This window comes from Microcaecilia unicolor, chromosome 7 (genome assembly GCF_901765095.1).
Source record: "Microcaecilia unicolor chromosome 7, aMicUni1.1, whole genome shotgun sequence".
Taxonomy (NCBI): domain Eukaryota; kingdom Metazoa; phylum Chordata; class Amphibia; order Gymnophiona; family Siphonopidae; genus Microcaecilia; species Microcaecilia unicolor.
Genome location: NC_044037.1, coordinates 95,445,213 through 95,455,321, shown reverse-complemented (window position 1 = coordinate 95,455,321; position 10,109 = coordinate 95,445,213).

Below are 10,109 nucleotides of genomic sequence, written 5' to 3'. Positions count from 1 at the left end.
TTTTAAAAGTTCACTTTGCTGAAAGAGGTTGTGTGTGTGTGTATGTGTGCGTGAGTATCAGTCCAATACTATTACTACTATTACTACTACTACTTTTGGTGTAAAGTTCCAACTACAAAATTAATAGTTTATTTTCAAATCCTAGTGTATTACATATGTATAGCATTCAACAGTCCTCCAATTCCCATCTTTCTGGCAGAACCATCTAAGGCTGTGGCTTCCCAATTCTTCAGTGGCAAGTGGTCCAACTTGGCATTTAGTCAGCTGATGGACCCACTCAGGACTCCCTGTCTGCCCTTCTTCCAGAGGTGCACTTCCATGAGCTGTTGCCTCTGGTACCGAACAGGCTTTTCCTGTTCTGCTCCGTGTGTGTGTGTGTGTGTGTGGGGGGGGGGGGGGGGGGGGGGGGGGGGCGTTAACCATTTTTACCCACCTGGAGAACTCATCACAATTACTGTTTTTATTAACAGCAATTACTCCTTGATTCAGCCTCAGGTTATTGGGCATGATCAGGATATCTCCTCTTCTCATGGGTCCTATTGGGGGTGAAGGCAACCAAAGACCATGTTCTCACTGAACCTATCACTTTTATAACCTTCCAACTCCATCCCAACTATGACATCCTTTCACGATTGTGGCCGTGACTCCTCTTTTGACTCACCTTATTTCTGCTGGTCAGCTCATAAGCTGGCTTCTATCTGCATTGTTGTGTTTGTCCTGTGTGTTCCAAGCCTCACCTTGGGTTCATTGTATTTCCTGTCTTTGTCTCACTGCTACTACTACTACTACAAGCATTTCTATAGCCAGTGCTTTTTTTGTGCCGGTACGCAACGGTACGGCGTACCGGCACCTTTTTTTTTTGCTCCCCCCGCCCCGTGACGGACGCAGTGCCAGCCCCCATTTCCGGCCGCTGCTGCTTCTCCTGTTGAGCAGCAGCGGCCGCTACACAAAGAAAAAGATTAAAAAAAAACTTCAAACCTGGCTGAAAAGCGGCACCCCGGCACTGTAGACAGCCATTAGGCATTGGCTGTTGCCCCGCAGCCGCTCCTCCTCTTGCCTCTACGTCACTGCCCCTGGAGGAAGACCCCGGAGGAGCCCAGTGACGTAAGGCAAGAGGAGGAGCGGCTGCGGGGCAACAGCCAATGCCTAATGGCTGTCTACAGTGCCGGGGTGCCGCGTTTCAGCCAGGTTTGAAGTTTTTTCTTTGTGTAGCGGCCGCTGCTGCTCAACAGGAGAAGCAGCAGCGGCCGGAAATAGGGGCTGGTGCCGCGTGCGTCGCGACTTCGCGCCGTTCGCGCCAAACTTGGCAGGGAGAGGGAATCCAACAGAGGGAAGGATTGGGGAGAGAGAGAAAGAGGGAAAACAACAGAGGGAAGGATTGGGGAGAGAGAGAGAGAGAGGGAAAACAACAGAGGGAAGGATTGGGGAGAGAGGGAAAGAGGGAAACCAACAGAGGGAAGGATTGGGGAGAGAGGGAAACCAACAGGAAAGGATTGGGGAGAGAGAGGGAAACCAACAGAGGGAAGGATGGGGAGAGAGAGGGAAAAGATGGAAGGATTGGGGAGAGAGGGGAAAAACAGATGGAAGGATGGGGAGAGAGAGGGAAAACACAGATGGAAGGATTGGGGAGAGAGGGAAACCAACAGGAAAGGATTGGGGAGAGAGAGGGAAACCAACAGAGGGAAGGATGGGGAGAGAGAGGGAAAAGATGGAAGGATTGGGGAGAGAGGGGAAAAACAGATGGAAGGATGGGGAGAGAGAGGGAAAACACAGATGGAAGGATTGGGGAGAGAGGGAAAAACAGATGGAAGGATGGGGAGAGAGAGGGAAAACAGATGGAAGGATGGGGGGGAGAGAGAGGGAAAACAACAAAGGAAAGGATTGGGGACAGAGAGAAAGAGAGGGAAAACAACAGAGGGAAGGATTGGGGAGAGAGGGAAAGAGGGAAACCAACAGAGGGAAGGATTGGGGAGAGAGGGAAACCAACAGGAAAGGATTGGGGAGAGAGAGAGAGAGGGAAAACAACAAAGGAAAGGATTGGGGACAGAGAGAAAGAGAGGGAAAACAACAGAGGGAAGGATTGGGGAGAGAGGGAAAGAGGGAAACCAACAGAGGGAAGGATTGGGGAGAGAGGGAAACCAACAGGAAAGGATTGGGGAGAGAGAGGGAAACCAACAGAGGGAAGGATGGGGAGAGAGAGGGAAAGATGGAAGGATTGGGGAGAGAGGGGAAAAATAGATGGAAGGATGGGGAGAGAGAGGGAAAACACAGATGGAAGGATTGGGGAGAGAGGGAAAAACAGATGGAAGGATGGGGAGAGAGAGGGAAAACAGATGGAAGGATGGGGAGAGAGAGGGGGGAAAACAGATGGAAGGATGGGGAGAGAGAGGGGGGGAAAACAGATGGAAGGATGGGGAGAGAGAGAGGGAAAACGGAAGGATGGGGAGAGAAAGAGGGAAGACGCTGGATGGAAGAATGCAGAAAGAAATAGGGGAGACACTGGAAGGATGGGGAGAGAAAGCAGAGCTGCTGGATGGAAAAAGGGAATAGAGAAAGACTGGAGAATAAGAGGAAGGGGCATGGGGAGAACAAGGGTGAGGAAAAGATGAAAAGCCACAGGTAGATGAAGGAAATTAAAGAATGGATAGTAAGAATGAATTAAATCTGGACAGAGAGAGAGCCTGAAAAATATTGAAGAGAGCAAAGAAAAAGGAGACAAAAAAGTGACAAATGGCACAGAAGAGTTAAGCGAAAACAAAGGAAAGGAGAATCACAGACTGGGACCAATATGGAAAGAAAAACAGTCACCAGACAACAAAGGTAGAAAAAAATCATTTTATTTTCATTTTAGTGTTTGTAATATGTCCAATTTGAGAATTTACATTGGCTGTCTTATTTTGCACTGGGTATACTACTACTACTACTTAGCAAATCACGTTATTTTTTTCTCCTATAGTACTGTAATATTTTCAATGATGTCTGCTTATATGCGCCATGGCTGGTATAGGGGGTGTGGTTAATGTGGGTGTGGCTATCATAGGGGTGGAGCCATATGTGGTGACCCCGCCCATAATGAGTACCGGCACCTTTTTTTCTACAAAAAAAGCACTGTCTATAGCGCTACCAGTCGTACGCAGTGCTTCACAATTGAACATGAAGAAAAGAGAGTCCTTGCTCAAAAGAGCTTACAATCTAAATCAGGACAGACAGACAGGACAAATAAGGGATAAGGGAAGGACAGACAGATAGGACACATAGGGAAAAGGGACTATTGAAGAGAGGTTATAAGGAAGTGGTTATAAGGAAGTGGTGCACTTTCATTTGGGGACTTTGCAATGCCAAAGGTCCCCAGGTTAGTCCATGTGCAGTGTAGCACTTCTGCCTTGTTCTAGTCTGTGTGCCCATGGGCTCTTCTGGTTAGATTTTTTGCCTTGTTCTAGTCTGTGTGCCTGTGGGCACTTCTGTGTCTTGTTTTCTTAATTTGCGTGGGTCAGCTTTGTATCCTGCTTGTGTCCTCCTTGTTTGTCTTCAGCTCCAGTCCCCTTCCTGCTTGTCTCTGCCCTGTTTGCTTTCAGCTCCTGTTTCTGCCAAGCTTGTTTGTAAATCCTGAATCCTGCCTGAGTATCCTAAATCCTGTTCCTGCCAAGCTTGTTTGTAAATCCTGAATCCTGCCTAAGTATCCTGAATCTTGTTCCTGCCAAGCTTGTTTGTAAATAATGAATCCTGCCTAAGTTTCCTGAATCCTGTTCCAGCAAGCCAAGTCCGTTCCAGCATTTGGTTCCAGTCTAGCCAAGCCAAGTCCGGTTCAGCATTTGGTTCCAACCAAGCCAAGCCAAGCCCGTTCCTGAATCCGATTCCAGCTAGGCCAAGTGCATCCTGAATTCTGTCCAGTCCTGCTTGGGGGGGGGGGGGGGGGGGGGTTGCCTCCTGCTGCCGCTTGACGACAGTAGGCCAAGTGCTCACGTTGTTCCAGAGTTCGTGCCTGTTTGTTCAAAGCCTGTGATCGTGACTTATCCCTTGTCACTTATTCTCTCCTAAACCTCCCTCTGGGCTGGGCTGCGCTCTTCACCCTCCCACTCATGCTGTTCTCCCTCCCCCCTGTGAATCTGGAGTGTTCTACACCAGTTCTAGTAATCCCATGGGGAAATTCTCAAACTCAGTCTACCAGGGGAATTACACAATTTTAACACACCCATGTCCCTATCCTGTCAACACCCCCTTGCATTTATGCAGTATGCAACGTGCACACTCACATTCTAGAATATCGCTGAGCATACATAAGTACTAGTATTCTGTGATCTTAGCACACGAATGGTACTTATATTTAGGTGCTATGGTTACAGAATGAAGGAATATATACACTATCACACATTGTGAAAGTCATGGGATACTATTTTCCCACAGAAGGACTACCACAATTTTGAGGGCCAAAGGGCTTATCCCTGCTCTGTTAGAGAGGGAGCTGAAGAATATAGAGCCAGAAATGCTAGGGTTTTGTTTGTTCTGAACCCCATAGCTCTGTGGAAAGAGAAAGGGAAGATGGAAGAGTTTCTGGATAGCTTAAGTCTGACTATGAGACAGTGAGGGGCATAATTGAACGGGGACGACCATCTCTAAGGGCGCCCGTCTCTAAGGTCAGTGCTGCAAAGGGGTGGGCCAACCCGTATTATCAAAACAAGATGGATGTACATCTTTTGTTTCAATAATACGGTTGGGGACGCCCAAATCTCAACATTTAGGTCGACCTTAGAGATGTTCATCCCCGGTTTTCAGCGATAATGGAAATCGAGGACACCCATCTCAAAAATGACCAAATCCAAGGCATTTGGTCGTGGGAGGAGCCTGCATTTGTAGTGCACTGGTCCCCCTTACATGCCAGGACACCAACCAGGCACCCTAGGGGGCACTGCAGTGGACTTCAGAAATGGCTACCAGGTACATAGCTCCCTTACCTTGGGTGGTGAGCCCTCCAAAACCCATTCCCCACAACTGTACACCACTCTCCATAGCCCTTAGGGATGAAGGGGGGCACCCACATGTGGGTACTGTGGGTTTCGGGTGGGTTTTGGAGGGCTCACATTTACTACCATAAGTGTAACAGGTAGGGTGGGATGGGCCTGGGTCCGCCTGCCTGAAGTGCACTGCAACCCACTAAAAACTGCTCCAGGGACCTGCATACTGCTGTGATGGAGCTGGGAATGACATTTGAGGCTGGCAAAAAATGTTTTTTTTAATTTTTGGGGAGGATGGGAGGGGGCTGGTGAACACTTGGGGAGTAATGGGAGGTCATTCCCAATACCCTCTGGTGGTCATCTGGTCAGTTCGTGCAGCCTTTCGAGACTTGGTCCTGAAAAAAAGGGACCAAGTAAAGTTGGCCAAATGCTCATCATGGACACCCTTCTTTTTTCCATTATCAGCCGAGGACGCCCTTCTGTTAACCACGCCCCGTCCCGCCTTCAGTACACTACTGAAACGCCTACGGGAACTTTGGTCATCCCCATGACAGCAGTTGAGGACGCCCAAAATCGGCTTTCCATTTTGCCAATTTGGGTGACCCTAAGAGAAGGATGGCCATCTCCCGATTTGTGTCGGAAGATGGGCGCCCTTCTCTTTCAAACATAAGTGTAAGTGGGTATGCCAACCTGAGGAATAGAAATGAAAAGTGCCAAGATGATCCAAGGTGGTGAAAACAATTTCTTTATTGACAGCTGTATATTCAGTCTTGATCAAAATTGAGTGCAGAGACACAGTTCCAGACAGATTCACTCAACATAGGCCATGTTTCTGCTTTCAATCCTTTATCAGGAGTTGACTCCACTTGTAGATTGCGATCAAATTTTCAAGAGAACTCAAATGACAAAAAAAGAAACAGAAGCAGCTGTTCAGATTTAAAACTCCAAAGTCAATATCTATGTTGCAGAAATGTACTAAAAACACAACAATTGTTAACATCTAAAGCATACTCTAGAGATTGCCCTGGAAGTAGCTGACCCCTTTCACTAAGCTCAGTCAATGCTAGAGAACCCTAGGTTTTAAGAAAGGTAGTATCTACTACTACTTCTACTACTTACCATTTCTATCCAAGGCAGACAATCAGGATAAATAAGAAATTGAGTTTGTGTGTGTATGTGTGTGTGTGTGTGGGGGGGGGGGGGGGGGGGGTTGGGGTAATTTATTATGGGAATGAATAAAGCAAAATGGATATTAATCGGGTGAGTAAGGAGTTAAGAGTTAAAAGCAGCCCTAAAAATGTGGGCTTCTAATGTGGATTTTTATAGGGCCAGAGACGCTATTCCATATGCTTACCAGCCCCGTGACCAGGGATCTCTACCCTGCTTTACTTGTGAGGAAAGAGGTGATTTCCCCATGAAATGACCAGAAGGGTTATTTTACCATGATTTTTGGGCCATAGCACACTTGTGGTGTTTCACTGCAAGTCGTATTAGGGCATTTGCTTAGTAATAATATGCATTTGCATATTTTGCATCTCATTACTACCTAATCCATGGCTATTCAAATATCACCGTGGTAGTTTTGGTCAAGCAGCATTAGGGCCATATAAGTCACATTTAGGCCCAAACAACATAACTTAAGGCCCTTACGCTGCTTGATGAATTTCCCCCCTCAGTTTCACTGTCCATTAATAATTTCTCCAGCCATTCAGTAACTCATTAAGCCCCTTTGCCAGTTTTTTTTTAATTTATGAATTTTGAAGTTAAATGACAAGTAATTTATTACAATGTCAATGAAACACAGCACCATATAGGGAAAAAAAAGATATATAAAATAATGGATGCATTGAAACAAGAAGAATTAACATAGAATAATATTTATAGCCATTATTCTAAAATTCAGAAGTATTAAATTATTCTGCTTCCTTAGACCAGCAAAAAAAAAAAAAAAAGGGGGGGGGGTTTCTCACATATTAGAGAAGATCTTAATATAGTCTTAACAAGGTAAGGCTTCATGCAACTCTCGAACTCATACATTATCAAGCTTCATGGAATCTAAGAAGACTTTCAAATGGTCAGGCGAGAAGAAAACATATTTTGTTAAACCTAGGCGAATTATACATTTACACGGGTAGGCCAATAGAAAAGATCCTCCCACTTCCAAAGTTTTTTGTTTCATCTCCAAGAACAATTTTCTTCTCTGCTGAGTTGTTTTAGTAACATCTTGAAACATCCAAACCTTGGCACCAGCAAATAAATAGATGAATTTCGGAAATATAAACACAGTATTGTATTAAGATCTTGTTCAAAAATAAATGAAATTAACAATGTCAATCTCTGCGAAGCAGCATCCAGTGTTTGTTCTAATATTTCCGATATATTCGCCAAGTCCAAAATTTTATTTTCAATAACTTCTGGTTCACCTGGTTCACCTGGTAACTTTTGTTTCTTCTGAGGCAAATAAAAAATTTTATTTATAGGGGGGAAAAGCTTCCTGTGGCAACTTTAATACCTCCGTAGAATATCTTTTAAACATGTCCAGCGGTGAAATCCCAGGAAGTTTTGGAAAATTCAAAACCTTTAAATTTAGGCGTCTGTTGTAGTTCTCAATTTGTTCAATTTTGTTATGTATGAAAAGTTTATCTTTTACTACAGACGCCTTAAATTCGGAAAATTGTTCTGATTCTTGCTGTAAACTTTTTACTTTATCTGAAAGTTCAGCTTGGATCTTTTCTACTGAACCTTGCAATTCCCCTCCCCTTGCCAGTTTTAGCTTGTCTATCTACTTACTTACACGCTCTGTTAGCAAAATACATCTTTGTGCAATGCTGTCATCATACACATTTTAAATTGTTATACTTTTGTTTATGCTGCACACCTGAAGCCTAGAAATTCTTTAGGGCTTTTTGTCTCATAGGTCCCAGAAAGCCCTTAAATACAACTGCCTGATCCAAGTCCTTGCTATCAGAAGAAAAGATTCTTTGCAACAAACATAACTACAAAAAAGTGAGTATATCTTTCCGTGTCTATATTTTGATCACAAAGTCATATACAGCTATGAAACTGTGGGACCTAATGTTTATGTTTATATTTATTTAAAATTTAATGTACCACCTAACTTAAGCAGACCAAAGTGTTTTACAATTAAATACAATACACATATATTAAAAATTAAAAATAACTATAATGTGATAGCAAAGACCTCTATTCATTCATACAGACAACTTTCATTCAAATTATAAAGTGCATAAGTTTTATATTTCACAGAAATAGTAATATACTCCTTCATTAAAATTACTATCCATAATAAAAGCATCTTTTAAAAAACAACATCTTCAATAAGATTTTAAAAGTTCTAAAAATTTCCTCTTGGCTAACAAAATTTGGAAGTTGATTCCATTGAGAAGGAGCTAAATAAAAGAAAGCTCGAGACCTGGTTAAGTTTAACCTTGCACTTCGTAAAGAAGGTACTTCTTGTCTATGATCCTGTAAAGATCTTAAAGCCTGCAAGGGAATATATGCAATTGTTAATGAATGTGGATACTCTGGCTGTAATGTATAATATGCCTTTTATCCTATATATATCTTCAGTAACCAATGGCATTCCAAATAAAGATAGGAAAATCTCAAATTGTCAAGAGTGTAATATCGTAGTGAAAATCAAAAAATCTATATAACACTCCTGCTATACTATCTGTAGGTGAATGCACAACTATGATATATGCTATTATAGATTAAATAATTTAAAAAGTAGCCTCAATGGCCCAGGGAACCATATTATTAGGACTCCACTGAGATAATTTTGGTAGACTCTGCGAGTGAAAATAAAGACTTTTTCATATACTACCCACGTTGATATATTTTTACTTCAACACCGAGATAACTGGAGACTGAAGACAATGTGAAGTATACATTTATGTCTAAAACCTAAGGACAGAGATATATGAGGAACCTGACGATTTGAACTTTGAAATGGCCACATAAAGCACGCTTCAAGATAAGTAATTTGTTTTGAAGAATTGTATTTACAGGTTCTCTCTAGTTAAAAATTCCGGTTTAGACACTTGTAGACTGTGGTGGCATGTTGTTTTAGTGCTCACGATAAACGAGGTATAAGAAGTAATTGTACAAATTCTTTACTTCCGTTTAATACCCTCTGCAGTGTGATGCATTTACACTGATACTTCAATATAATACCCCTCTTTCCGTTTTTTATCCACTAAACCTTTTTCTCCCCATGACAGGGAGTTTTTTTGGTGTTAGTGGTTTTTTCGGAAAGGAGGAGGAGCCCATGATGCTGGCCATTTCAGTGGAGTCCTAATAATATGGTTCCCTGGGCCATTGAGGCTACTTTATAAATTATTTAATCTATAATAGCATATATCATAGTTGTGCATTCACCTACAGATAGTATAGCAGGAGTGTTATATAGATTTTATGATTTTCATTCCAAATAAAGAGGCATTATGGGCCTCTTTTACAAAGCTGTGGCAAAAGGGGGCCTGCGTTGGCATCGGTGTGTATTTCTGATGCACACTGAGGCCCCCTTTCACTGCAGCAGGTAAAATGTAGGTCTTTCTTTTTTTAAGAAATGGCCGTGCAGTAAGTGAAGCACTTGCTGTGCAGCCATTTCAGTGGAGGGGGGGGGGGGGGGGGGGAGAGCCCTTACAGACACTCATTGAGGTGGCGGTAAGGGCTCCAGTGCTAACCCAGCAGTAAGATTACCACCGGGTGCCACCGCTTTGTAAATGGGGCATTATGTGATCAAATTTCCTACTGTTACCTAAAAGGGATTACATTAAATTAAAGTTTGGAATTGAACTGTAATGTATGTTTTATAACTTATGATGATGTCTGTGCAGTTGATGTGCTGTATGATCCTCACAAATCTTCAGGCTATACCACCATTGAAAGCAGTGCATGAAACTGGTGCAGAAACAAGACCATATGCTTGTTCATTTGCAAGATCAGCTTTGTGGACTATCTTACCCATAACTGGCGCTAATTGGCTTGTTTTCCAATTAAGTTGCACACAAATTGGGTGTATATCCAAATTTGCACATGCAATTTCAGCACCATATATATAGAATTAGGACATATATGGAAAGAGGGTGCATTATTTCAGAAAGAGTCCACAACGTTTCCCAATAGAGAAAT